Here is a 14,995-nt window from a genome sequence, read left to right on the forward strand (position 1 = left end):
AGCTCTCATATTCTTACCTTTGATATTATGTCCTACAATATTCTAAATTTCAAAATATCTTCTGCCAATATTAAGGTGGAACTCCCCTGCTACAGTATACTGCCTTCATAAGTCAGCTTAGTAACAATATTCTAGAGTTTTGTAAGATCAATATTGACTTTGTGTATGGTAATAATTTATACTAATGACTAGATGCTGCTGTTTTTCTGTCACCTCGGCTTTTAAGACATCATTAGTATATAAAGCATCAGAGAAACAGATCAGAGGATTTGAAAGGCTTAAAGGTAACCAACTAGAGTATTAATGTGACTTTTATGTGCCCGAAGGGGAGTGGCCAAGTGTTGGGTAAAGCCTGGAGAAACTTAATTATCTTGAACATACTAAGTGCAAGATTACAAGTTTGGCAGTTTGCCGCTAGGTCTGCCCCGCCACCGCACCGCCACCGAACTTCCAAACCCATGTTTGGTCCAACCGCCCGATCACGTGTGTTTCTCATGTCTGGCAACCTTTTTTTTGTTTCCAAGGTGATGTCTCTGAAAATGGGCACTGCAATGGGAATGCCAAAAACAGTTCCCTCAAGGCATGCACTGTAAATTTCATGCTGTGCAGGAACGGGGGTGCATGTTGTGCACCACTGCATGCATCCCATAGCCTAGTGCCAACAGAGGGCCATGTATGAACCCCTTTATTTCCTCTCTGCCATGGTTTTCAAGGAGGAGGAACTTCCATGAAAACCGTGGCAGAGAGAAAAATTGTAATAAGATTGGCGGGACTGCAGCAGTCCCGCCAAGCATATTGCTGCCTCTACACCGCCACACCACCACCAGGAAATGGCGATTCCCTGGCGGCTGCAACAGGGCAATGGCAGTCTGACTGCCCTAATTGTAACAGGGCCTATCTACTACTTCTACTAAAAGAGATTTTGCCTACATGCACATTTGATTATGGGGTTTTTGATAGATTGTTGAGTTGGAATATAAGAGGCGATGTTTGCATCAGATAAAAATACATGCCTAGTAGTTTAAAAAGTCATTTGGGTACACTCCAGTATCCATCCTTTCAAAGGGAGGAATTGAATACAAGAGTCAGCATTCAGGATAGCGATTGTTGAATAGAGGGGTTGGCTCATTGATGTACCCTTGGTGGAGATGGCATGCATGTAGAATTGTGTATCAAGTTCACAGACGTGCTTGGTCCATATACCTCGAACGTATTTGAGGAGGCCTGGAATAGAAGATACCAAATGTGCTACTAAATGTTGCTGTTGTAGGTCACAGTCACTCCTTAATAATCATGTGAAGATTGATACTGGATGATCTTGAGTCCAAAAACCTCATCTTTAGTAGACGAGGGACCCAATCTGGACGTGTTCTTGATAAGAACATGATTCTTAGTTTACATGAACTCTTCTATATATTTGATGGAGTTTCACAGCTTGATAGGTATGCAGGTGCAAACTTCAATGCAAAGAAGGCTGTCAGTTGTGTCCACTGGAATGTTCCAGGGCCTTTCTATGGTGCATTGAAATATTATTTTGAGAGCAAATCATTATAGTATAATAAAGTTATGTATCAACTATCGGTCATATGCAAAGGGACTTTCTACAGGGATATCCGTCCATTTGCGTAATCTTTACATCAATTGTTGAACCATTGTCAGTCATGATGAAAAAGGCACTGCCACTGTGGTGCCTCAGGTTTGATACTTTTTTTATGTTCTAAATATTATATTCTGTATGTGTGGCCCCACGCACATATTTCCTAAAATGTTTGAGATCATTTTGAAGTTTTGGTTAGCACCTAGGTTGCACATTAATTGCACCAAATGAGGTTATGGCTACCACCAAATTGTGCCTTGGTGGGACCTGACACTCTATATTGCTCTGAAAGCAAATGCCCTAAAATACTTATGAATACTGGTGAGGGCTGAAATGAACAAAGTGGTCAATGTGTTCTATGTACTAATTCTACCATCGAGGTAAGCAAAAGTAGTACAGGTTTGGTGAATTTTTCAAATGCCAATGGTGGTATGTATCACTGCTGCAGGATGATAATGCTGTCTAGGTTTTAAACGTTTTCTAAATGATGCACATGCACCTTATAAAGTATGCATCTAGGAGTTAGGTTCAACTAATATTAATCTTGATTTGAAGTGGAAGCCCACCACACATAGCTCTTTCGATGTTGAAAGTGGGGTATGAGGAGGGTGAGTTGTATGATTGAAACTTTGATCTATATTATGTTGCTTCTAATATTGATACAAAGTGCCCTTGGGGTACAGTGTGTAAAATTATGTTGTATTATATGTTCGAAAATCTAGTGAGCCCAGTAGAGTTAAAGAGCGAGATATAGATCCAGAGGACTGAAGCCAAGAGCTTTCCTGTATCAGATAAGAACAATCAGATGTGTTGGATGTGCTTTGCGCAGGGTGGGAGGTGGTGCCCCCATTATCCTGAACATATTGCTTTACGAATGAAAGTGAGACTATTTGTTGACACTCGAGCCTCATGTTACAGAAAATCTGATTGTGTGAAGACTTTTATGTGGAGGAGCTACATCAGGATGACACATTGCTGAGACTGGATGACGTTTGAGGTTCTAGGAGCCAGAACACAGTCAATTTTTGAAATATGCTCCTCTGTCATAGTTTAGTGTAGACAATGGCTAGATTTTCAAAGCAGTAGGAATCATATTAATGTGTAAGGTTCTCCCACCGGGTAGGAGGCCTGGCACCTCTTTCTTCCAGCTGTCTCTGCTTGCCCCTACAGTTTGTTTTGTAAACAATCACTTGCATATGTCTTCAGTTGTTCTTGCAGTGCGCTGTAATACCAATTGATTCAGAAAAGGGGGTGGTGATGAACAGAGTGTCTGAATTGAGCAGACCACTCCTACCCAGTCCAAAGATCAGGGCTTGATCCATCACCGTTATTTATCTCACTGCCCCATCCCAGCTCAGAACCTGGCTATATGCAAATCAGTCTGTCCCTGGCCCAGTGCATCATGGGAACAGGGCAGACTAAACTACCAAGCCAATTCTTCACCAGAAAGGAGACAAGCTACCGGGGACCGGTTTCTGGCATTTCAGCCGTCTTCGGCCCGGCTTGTTTGAATCCTGATGGAGCAGTGAGAAAGGGACTCATGTCTGAGTATACCCTGCCACACCTATAGTGGCCAAAAACGATTCAGAAAAGGGGGTGGTGATGAACAGAGTGTCTGAATTGAGCAGACCACTCTTACCCAGTCCAAAGATCAGGGCTTGATCCATCACCGTTATTTATCTCACTGCCCCATCCCAGCTCAGAACCTGGCTATATGCAAATCAGTCTGTCCCTGGCCCAGTGCATCATGGGAACAGGGCAGACTAAACTACCAAGCCAATTCTTCACCAGAAAGGAGACAAGCTACCGGGGACCGGTTTCTGGCATTTCAGCCGTCTTCGGCCCGGCTTGCTTGAATCCTGATGGAGCAGTGAGAAAGGGACTCATGTCTGAGTATACCCTGCCCCACCTATAGTGGCCAAAAACGATTCAGAAAAGGGGGTGGTGATGAACAGAGTGTCTGAATTTAGCAGACCACTCTTACCCAGTCCAAAGATCAGGGCTTGATCCATCACCGTTATTTATCTCACTGCCCCATCCCAGCTCTGAACCTGGCTATATGCAAATCAGTCTGTCCCTGGCCCAGTGCATCATGGGAACAGGGCAGACTAAACTACCAAGCCAATTCTTCACCAGAAAGGAGACAAGCTACCGGGGACCGGTTTCTGGCATTTCAGCCGTCTTCGGCCCGGCTTGCTTGAATCCTGATGGAGCAGTGAGAAAGGGACTCATGTCTGAGTATACCCTGCCACACCTATAGTGGCCAAAAACGATTCAGAAAAGGGGGTGGTGATGAACAGAGTGTCTGAATTGAGCAGACCACTCTTACCCAGTCCAAAGATCAGGGCTTGATCCATCACCGTTATTTATCTCAGTGCCCCATCCCAGCTCAGAACCTGGCTATATGCAAATCAGTCTGTCCCTGGCCCAGTGCATCATGGGAACAGGGCAGACTAAACTACCAAGCCAATTCTTCACCAGAAAGGAGACAAGCTACCGGGGACCGGTTTCTGGCATTTCAGTCATCTTCGGCCCGGCTTGCTTGAATCCTGATGGAGCAGTGAGAAAGGGACTCATGTCTGAGTATACCCTGCCACACCTATAGTGGCCAAAAACGATTCAGAAAAGGGGGTGGTGATGAACAGAGTGTCTTAATTGAGCAGACCACTCTTACCCAGTCCAAAGATCAGGGCTTGATCCATCACCGTTATTTATCTCACTGCCCCATCCCAGCTCAGAACCTGGCTATATGCAAATCAGTCTGTCCCTGGCCCAGTGCATCATGGGAACAGGGCAGACTAAACTACCAAGCCAATTCTTCACCAGAAAGGAGACAAGCTACCGGGGACCGGTTTCTGGCATTTCAGCCGTCTTCGGCCCGGCTTGCTTGAATCCTGATGGAGCAGTGAGAAAGGGACTCATGTCTGAGTATACCCTGCCACACCTATAGTGGCCAAAAACGATTCAGAAAAGGGGGTGGTGATGGACAGAGTGTCTGAATTGAGCAGACCACTCTTACCCAGTCCAAAGATCAGGGCTTGATCCATCACCGTTATTTATCTCACTGCCCCATCCCAGCTCAGAACCTGGCTATATGCAAATCAGTCTGTCCCTGGCCCAGTGCATCATGGGAACAGGGCAGACTAAACTACCAAGCCAATTCTTCACCAGAAAGGAGACAAGCTACCGGGGACCGGTTTCTGGCATTTCAGCCGTCTTCGGCCCGGCTTGCTTGAATCCTGATGGAGCAGTGAGAAAGGGACTCATGTCTGAGTATACCCTGCCACACCTATAGTGGCCAAAAACGATTCAGAAAAGGGGGTGGTGATGAACAGAGTGTCTGAATTGAGCAGACCACTCTTACCCAGTCCAAAGATCAGGGCTTGATCCATCACCGTTATTTATCTCACTGCCCCATCCCAGCTCAGAACCTGGCTATATGCAAATCAGTCTGTCCCTGGCCCAGTGCATCATGGGAACAGGGCAGACTAAACTACCAATTCTGCTTAATTCAGAAACTCTGTCCATCACCACCCCTTGTTGTTTAATTATTTTGTCCACCATAAGCGTGGAAGGGTATACTCAGATGTGAGTCCCTTGCTCATTGCACCATCAGGATTCAAGCAAGCCGGGCCGAAGACGGCTGTAATGCCAGAAACCTGTCCCCGGAAGCTTGTTTCCTTCCCAGTGAAAGAATTGGCTTTGTAGTTTGGTTTGCCCTGTTCCCATCATGCACTGGGACAGGAACAGACTAATTTGCATATAGCCAGGTTCTGAGCTGGGATGGTGCAGTGAGCTAAAAAACGGTGTTGGATCTAGCCCTGATCTCTTGACTGGGTGAGAGTATTCTGCTTAATTCAGAAACTCTGTCCATCACCACCCCTTGTTGTTTAATTATTTTGTCCACCATAAGCGTGGAAGGGCTCAGATGTGAGTCCCTTGCTCATTGCACCATCAGGATTCAAGCAAGCCGGGCCGAAGACGGCTGTAATGCCAGAAACCGGTCCCCGGAAGCTTGTTTCCTTCCCAGTGAAAGAATTGGCTTTGTAGTTTGGTTTGCCCTGTTCCCATCATGCACTGGGACAGGAACAGACTAATTTGCATATAGCCAGGTTCTGAGCTGGGATGGTGCAGTGAGCTAAAAAAACGGTGTTGGATCTAGCCCTGATCTCTTGACTGGGTGAGAGTATTCTGCTTAATTCAGAAACTCTGTCCATCACCACCCCTTGTTGTTTAAGTAATACCAATAGATGGCATACAAAGTGCACTCACCCCCACATACCATTTTCTCCACCCCCTCAATAGAAACACCTTAGTCATGTTTGGTTTTCACAGTGTGTACATTTTTATTATATTACAGTTCTGGCCAATTACTCCATTGGCCTCTTTTATTTGTTGTAAACTCTTTAAAATACTTGTTTATCAACATCACTGTATTCAAAATACTCACACATATATACATTGTCTTTCTATTTACAGCCTGTTCTCCAAGGGGCCTTTGCTTGACCTTCGGGCTGTGCCAGCAGGCCACAACCAAGATAACCTGCTCTCCTTAAGTTAACCGCCCTCCGGTCAACAGAGCCGCAGGCAAATAATCTGCCACCACTTGTGGTAACCAACGGCTTCCAGGGTAGAGCTAGAGAATCCAGGGCCACCAGCAGGTCAGCCCCAAATCTCCCGCCAGCCCGGAGCCCATGATGATTTTTTAGACCTGCTCTGGGGTAAAAAATGGCACTGACCAAAGAAATCCCTGTGATATCTCTTGTCCAGGACCCCGCCTAACTGAAGCCCTAATTCAGGGATGGGAGGGCGGGTGACTTCCTGCGCGACGTCCGACTCCCGGGAGGTACGAGTGAACAAAGAGGGGGCGTGATCTGCGTCGCTGGCTTTTCAAGCCTCGCGCTCCTGGACTGTTTCCGGGTCACTCTGACCCTGCTCCCTGACGCACTTCCTGTTTCATTAAGATGTCCCTTTCCGGGTCGCGCGACCCAGAAGAGACCCCTACCCTATGTGACCCTTTGGCTGCCACTAACGGCACCACGCCCCTTAGGTGTGGTGGCGCCCTGCATTGGTGCGGCAGCACTATAGACAAACTATAAACAAGTGAATAAATACAATAAAGAATTGAATAGTGGCTATAACATTTGGATGGATTGAGGCCTAAACCCTCTAGGATTGTGAAGTATTTATTAAAGTAGAAATTTCAGTAGGGTGGTATTCCATCTGACACACTTCATACACTTATCACTCTAATTGTATTGGTTCCTCTGTTGCAACACACTAAAAAGCAATCACAATAATATCCATGTACAGCTCTTAGACAGTTATTTCCAGATGCATTATGGTCGATGATGCACCCTATAGAAAAAGCACAAATATACTTCTTTAAAATCAGTGTATCATGGTGGCCCTAAAATAAAGAAGCTTAAGAAAAGAAACCCACCGGTTTTCTTACTTCTGAACACACTCAAAAGTATTACTTTTTAAAATGGCTGCGCCCCCTAATGCATTCTAAAGCAGTATCACCTCTATGATATCAGTTTTGACTACTGAATATATATGCAGTATGTATATTTCCGAAAAAGTAAATTCCATGAAAGGACACAATGAGAAATGCTCCACTAGCTAGGTACTTTATCTTTAAAATATCGTGCACCAGACAGTTATATTCACTGAAAGAAGAGGTTTCTTTTGCCACTTGATGAGAATGATGTGCCTGGCACTAATAAAATATTAAACTCCAATTTTAAGGATATGTGTAAGTAGCTTAGCCAATTCCTTCATAATAAAATATTTTACGGCACACGAGGGGAACCATGCATCACAATTTCTAGCACTACTGGCTGAACACATTTCCCGTATTCCTGTATCTGCCTTGATTAGTCACTTGTTTCTACTTCATTTATGTATCATTGCATGTAATGACTCCAAGCGTTTTAATAATATATAGAGGGAGGCATAAAAACAGGTTTTAGATTGTTTTGCTTATTAGTTTATAGTACCTACTGAAACCACTTAATGTTATGTTCAGAGTCATGTGCTGTCCTTTTTGTTCAGTCTGTAGCAGACAGTCTAAACAGAATAATGAAGGTCTATGTTTCCTCTTTCAAACATTATACGGATTATACATAACATAACAATAATTTTAATGACCATTGTGAATTTTTCATTTGCTGTTGTAAATTGAACTTTACTCATGTTTTGGAGTATTTTTTGGTCTGAGGTTTGACTGTATACCCCAGCTTCAAGTAGGGTTTCCCGGAGAGCGCATAGCCAGCTAAATTGAAAAATGGTATCAAACCAATGTTATATTATCCTTAAATTCTTCAATGACACTTTTGTACAGTGATGTACCCTTCTTTCTAGAGGTATTTTGAGGCTTGTGGTGTCCATGACCACTTATGTTTAACAGCATCTGTCAGCCATGTCAATACAATCCCTTCTTCCTTCTTTTTCTAGTGCTCGGTAAAACAGAATAACCTGGTGAGATCAGGATGCAGTCCCTGCTGAGCTATTACAGTCAGAGGCCCTAACTACTGCAACCCCTTGCTACTTCTCTTTTTTCCAGTCTCACTTTGGCAAATTGACCCGTCTAGGTGCTATACCCCAGTATCTTTCCTGGTCTTACTTTAATATTATGATTGTCAATAGTTCAGCCATGATATTTTGACAAGTCCACATTATCACCTAATATTCTGGTAGAAGGCTGTTTGGATTAAAGCCCCCTTGCATGCGGCAGGTCGGCTTGTGGTAAGCAGGATGTAGTCCTGATCAAAGATGGTTAGAGTGAGCCGAAGTGTATTCAGCCCCAGATGTTGATGATCGTGAGGTACAGCTCTTGGCCAAGAAATGTTTCCAGATCAGGCAGGGACCCTGCTTTCTCAGTGAAGGGATTTCATGTCACAGTTGTATTCATCAGAGAAAGCAAAATGCCTTCTTGAAAGCCTTCTTGTAAGCAGAAGATGGCCCTAAGGGCTGTAAAAACAGGAAGGTTGATAGGAGACAGCTATGGTTAGTAGGAAACATTGTTGGCCAATTGTCTCCATCCAACACTTAGAAGCAGTGAACTTCTGATCCTTGCATTAGAAATCCTACAACTGTCTTGATAGACCACCACATTGACAGAAGACCACAAAGATGCTACAGAGATGTAGATGATTTGCACAAAAAGGCAAGGAGGTAAATAAAGTATCTTCTTGGAACGCAAGATGTGGTGGTGTTGTTCCAAGTGAAGTGGCAGCTCTGCTCTCTCATTGTAGGGTCCCCAGCAAGCTGAACATTGCTCTGCGTAAACTTGCAGTATTTTTCATTGCACTTAGAGTAACGAAGGGCCTTATACATGTATTCTACTAAGATATTAAGAACTCCATTGCTCAAATGTGATGTTTTGCTTTTATATGTTTTACAATTTTGATTGTATAATATTCCAGACATATATTTTATTTGAATGCTTAAGTATTGTGTCCAGTTGCAGTATTCTAGACACAAATATTCAACATCACTATCCATCATAGTACTGAATCTAGCAATTCCATCAGCATTTTCAGCCAAATAACATGAGAATGTTTCTCCTTCTACTGTTATGTGCACATTTTATTAATGTTACTTTTTCCTTTTTACAATGCACAGTGCTCCATTATGTCTTAGGCATTTTAGCACTTTACAGGTCCCATCACCTACACCAGACAGTAATCCAATAGCATAACTAAAATGTTTCATGTTCAACAAAAATATAAATTGAATTGAATATGACTTTAGAATGTGTTGTTTTTTCCAAAGTGACCTTGAATCAATGCAATTATCTATTGGATTCTTATGAATGCCACTAAGGTGGCTCCTGTGAAGGCATTGAAAGTTTGGTGCATGGCTGCCATCTTTTTCGGGTGTTGTGCACCAAACATTTTTGTTTTTCAGAAACTAACGCCCAACGCTGGAGTTTGTTTCTGAAAAACATAAAACCAATGGCTCCTATGCCCTGGGAGATTTTTCCCAGGGCGGTGGAACCATGATTTTTCATGATGATGACTACCAGGTTTTACCTGGTGGTAACAGACATAAAAAAGGGACAATAAATCCTCCCCTCTAAATATGGCAGACAAAGTGAATTTTCAAAAGCAAAGCAAGCAGGGTACAACTAAATCAAAATATATTGTGTTGACCAATGGTTGGTGAACAGGGTGCTCTGTCATGTCTGTGAAAAAGTACTCTGTCCGTCAAACTCTAAATCAGCCCCTTAATCTCAAACTGTGAAGCTAGTGGTTGACTTCTTGGTTTTACTAGTCACTCACTGTTTAGAACTGCACAGACTTGTTTTATTCTTCCTGAGTAAAGGTTTTTCTTACATGAGACTAACGGCCACATGCATCATCCCGGGTGTTTGCGAATTCTTAATTGCGAAAAATTGCGATTCGCAATTTAGAATTCGCAAAACGGGATGCATTAATATTTTCGGTAAATTTATGCGATCCGGTAAAAATCGCAATTTTTACCGAATCGCATAAATTACCGAAATACAATTTGCGAATTCGCTATTCCCATTGGTTCCTCTGGGCCAAAAGGCCCATAGGAAGCAATGGGAAGGCATTAGCAAATTGCGATTTTCACTTTGAAAATCGCAATTTGTTAAGGCATTTCATGGGTGCAGGGGGTGGTCCAAAGGACCCCCCATGCACCCCTGAAATGTATTTTTCGCATCATGTTTCACACACACATGTCCTAAGGACATGTGTGTCCGTAACATGAATGTTAAAAAAAATGCATTTTCAGCGTTTTAAACACTTTTTGCAAATTTACCGAGTGGTTCAACCACTCGGTAAATTTGACCCCCTAATTGCGATTTCGCAATTTTAAAAGTAATCATGCATTGCTTTTAAGAAATCGCAAATTTGCGATTTCTTAAAAGCAATCGCAATTTTAGAAATCGCAAAAATGTTGCGCTTTCTAAAATTGCTTCATGCATCCCAAAAAGCACTTTTAGAATCGCAAACGGCCGATTTTAAGGAATCGCACCGTTTGCGACTCCAAAAATGCTTGATGCATGTGGGCAAAAATGTGAAAATGGTTGAGTACGGCCTTTTTATTAACTTTTTTGCCCACATGCATCAAGCATTTTTGGAGTCGCAAACTGTGCGATTCCTTAAAATCGGCCGTTTGCGATTCCAAAAGTGCTTTTTGGGATGCATGAAGCAATTTTAGAAATCGCAACATTTTTGCGATTTCTAAAATTGCGATTGCTTTTAAGAAATCGCAAATTTGCGATTTCTTAAAAGCAATGCATGATTACTTTTAAAATTGCGAAATCGCAATTAGGGGGTCAAATTTACCGAGTGGTTGAACCACTCGGTAAATTTGCAAAAAGTGTTTAAAACGCTGAAAATGCATTTTTTTTTACCATTCATGTTACGGACACACATGTCCTTAGGACATGTGTGTGTGAAACATGATGCGAAAAATACATTTCAGGGGTGCATGGGGGGGTCCTTTGGACCACCCCCTGCACCCATGAAATGCCTTAACAAATTGCGATTTTCAAAGTGAAAATCGCAATTTGCTAATGCCTTCCCATTGCTTCCTATGGGCCTTTTGGCCCAGAGGAACCAATGGGAATAGCGAATTCGCAAATTATATTTCGGTAATTTATGCGATTCGGTAAAAATTGCGATTTTTACCGAATCGCATAAATTTACCGAAAATATTCATGCATCCCGTTTTGCGAATTCTAAATTGCGAATCGCAATTTTTCGCAATTAAGAATTCGCAAACACCCGGGATGATGCATGTGGCCGTTTGTCCCTTTGGCTTGTTTCTCACATGTCACCCTTTCTGAAAATACAAAGTCCACAGTCTGCAAGTAAGAAGTCTGCCACACTTCAAGAACTTGTTTTGAGTGATTTGCAGTTTCCTGGTGAATCTCTGTTGGAGGTCATCTACGCCGTCAGGCTTTGACACTCATGGAGGCTGTTGCTGCACATAGTTTTGTGGTGTCTGAAAAATAAATGGTGTGTGATGATACCCAGTGGACCTGAGTATACTTGGTTGAGAATGCCTGAGTAAAACAGCACTAGGGCTCTCAGAGGCCCGTTTGTAAAATATGGCCCTGACTATTGATTCATTGCAGACCTAACTGCTTCTTGAAGGTAAGCCTGCCAATTTCAGGGAACACCGAGTACCAACTTGCAGTCCAATTGAATATTGCTTTTATTTTGCCATTTTAGTTTTTTGATTCTGTAGTGTCAGGTGATATAATCTGTGTGAAGAGACATTAACAGAGACCCCTGCAGACCAATTATTTGCTGAAATGCCCTTATGTTTTTTTGTGCTATCATTTTGCTCTTTAAGAATGCGTTAGTGTTAGTACCCTGTGCCGAGCAACAACGGAATTTACTGTCAGTTGGTTACATTGTTGAGAGCCAGGGTGTCAAGCTTCCTTCGGATAATGTATTTCTCCTGCTGCAGCCGGATGGGCTGAAAGAGGTGCAGCCTCTGCCAGCTAACTTGTTGCCAATACTTTTGCCAATAACCTCTGCTAGCTGTCAGTCAGACATTTTCTGTAATTCTGTGCATCAAAACCGACTTAGCACCATTGACTGGATCTCATACTGAGTTACCATCATTGCCTCTCTCAAGAGATGCAAGAAACCTTTGTTTCCTCAGTGCGCCTATTTACTCAGTCCTGCTGTAGGGTGACATACACACTTTGATTTGCAGAGCTTTGCACAGCAAGAAACAATGACCCCTCTGGTAAGGACATATTCCAGGTGGCTGTGCATGAGGTGGGTCTTGCCCTGGGCCTAGAACACTCCAATGATCCATCTGCCATAATGGCATCCTTCTACAAGTGGAAGGACGCCCAGAACTTTAAGATGTCAGTCGATAATCCCCTTGTCATCCAGCGGTTGTGTGGATATGTTGATTGAGAATATGTTCCAACCAGGTCCCCCAAAACCACAACAACTAACAAGCCAAAAACACCCATCCACATATTTCTACATTCAGGCCCAACACATGTGAAATAAACTTTGACACCATGGCTGTGCTGAGGTGGGGATCTTTTTGCCCAAGGAATGCTAGTTTTAGAGGATACATGATAACCAGGTGTGAATTGTTAATCTCTCCCTGTTGGGCAAATCGAGCAAGGACTTCCCGGTACCATCAATGTTGCCTATGAATGGAAGGGTGGCAACTTTGTCTTCTTCAAAAGGGACAAGCACTGAGTGTTAAAAAAAAGCCAACTTGGGTACCGCACATCAATGAAGGAGCTTGGGAGTGGTGGTCTGACCGGTGTCCAGAGAGATGTAGCTCTCTACTGGATCCCCAATGACAAGATGCACCTCTTTTGAGTTAACACAGATTATAGATTTAATGAGGGGATTAGAGCTGTGAACAGTGATTACATCAAAATGCATCAGGTTGTGGGATGGAGTTTCAGACTTTCCTTAAGCAGCCTTTATGGGCTCGATGGAATCCTCACCTCTTTCTACAACGGCAACAAGTACTGGGAGCTCAACATCCAGCAGCCTAAATCTGAGCCCTGCTACCCCAAGTCAGTGTTGCACCCAACTCTTAAGGATACATATGAGACAGATGTGGTCACAATGAAGCTGGATGAGGAGGGAGGCTTTATTAGCATGGACGCCATTGATGCACCAGTCTTCCTCTTATCCTGTGCCTGTGCTCTTGGCATCTCATTCGGTGGCATGTTACCCCAAGAAGCTCATCAGCTGCAAGAGACTATGGCTCTGGCAGGTCGATATTGAGCTTGTGCTGGCATCTGTGCTGCACGTCAACAAAACAAATAGATGGATTCCATCTCTGCTGAACAGTGTGGGTTGTTTATTTATTTATTTTGGGGGCTTTGGGATGGGAGAAGGAAGTTAAAGGGGATAACAATTAGTCCTTTCCATTGTGTTTTCTCTTATACAAGCGACAAACCGTACAACCTTCCCTTTTCTTCATACCAGATTATATTAGAAACTATTTGGCCTGAGTATTTAGCTATAAGTGGATGCAAACTCTGGTCTGATTAGAGATTGACTTTCAAATTACCAAATTGTCATTTGTTTAACGTTTCAACAATCTAACAGCATTACTTATATAATTCATGAAGCCCCAAGGAAAGATTTTGGGCAGAATTTTTTTTGGAGGCCTAATACTTAGGCCAGGGGTCCCCAAACCGGTCCTGGAGGGCCGGATCCATGCCAGATTTTTAAAATAACTACATCTATCTCAATGGGGATATCCCAAAAATCTGGCATGGATCCGGCCCTCCAGGACCGGTTTGGAGACCCCTGATTTAGGCTATCTTCCTGTTTGCACTTGGCCTGTATCTCTTGACTTTCTTCCCATTTGAAAAATGTTTCATTTTACAATGTCTCTAAGGCTCTATTAATCAGGAAAACTCTGATCGATTGATCGGTATAACGATTGGACGCGTTTTTGAACAGCGAGCATGTTTGGAAAAGCGAATGGATATTAAGGGAGTCACAAAGGAAAAACTGCATTACTTCTAATCGTATTCACAGCGATATTAACAAGTGAGTAAGGCAGTAAACAGGGACACGACCAAATCTGGGTTCCTCAGACCTCTGTCAACTTCCAGCTCTTCACTTTCTGATTCGTGGTAGTAAAATTGATTTATTAACAACAAAATGTGCTTCAACAATGTAGAAGTTACCACAAGAACTTATTGAGACAACATAAATATGGCAATATTACTGATCGGGGACTGGTCTCAATAATTTGCAGAAGGATGACACAAATGGTGTGATTATGTAAGGGGAACTAGAATTCACTATCTTGTTCCAAATATTCCCCTACATTACACTTTACCTTGTTGGATTCCCTTTATTGAAGCTGGCCAGGTGATGAAGCTACGTGGTGTAGATGTGTGCTACTTGGGGTAGCATCTGTTAATGTGTCAATTGTGGGATAATTTGCATCCAGCATAACCTCTCTCAACTCTCTTAAAACACCATCACTCTGGCCATGGTCTTTAGTTTTAGGATAAACCATCTTTATCCACTTCTTACAACAGCACAAAGGGATTTGCAGGAGGGCATATGCCACTTGCTAGATGGTGGGTTAAGGCTGCATCTGCCACCTTGCAAAAGTCTCTTAAAAACCATAGAATGTAATCAATGTACTTGACAAATATGATTTCATAAATCACACTCGATCATCACTTGGTCAACATATTCCAATTGTGGTTGCTCACTCATGTGCAATGTTTTAGGTATTCGAAAATAAGCTTCCCGGTTTCGACGCTGTTATTGAGAGCAATTACTGTAGCTTTAAAAGCATTGACAATTACTTTTCCCCTCAAAGAATTACATATATTTGTGTGTGTTTGGCTGTTTCTTTTCCACCAGTGAATGCTGGTGGGTGGGTGTATTTAGATGC

At 42.9% G+C, this 14,995-nt stretch overlaps 1 pseudogene; it reads left to right on the forward strand.

The window, feature by feature from the left end:
- Positions 1 to 13,353, forward strand: part of LOC147673792 (matrix metalloproteinase-14-like) — a 31,885-nt pseudogene extending 18,532 nt beyond the window's left edge.
- Positions 13,354 to 14,995: the final 1,642 nt, after the last annotated feature.

Source organism: Lissotriton vulgaris, chromosome 12 (assembly GCF_964263255.1).
Source record: "Lissotriton vulgaris chromosome 12, aLisVul1.2, whole genome shotgun sequence".
In the NCBI taxonomy this organism is placed as follows: domain Eukaryota; kingdom Metazoa; phylum Chordata; class Amphibia; order Caudata; family Salamandridae; genus Lissotriton; species Lissotriton vulgaris.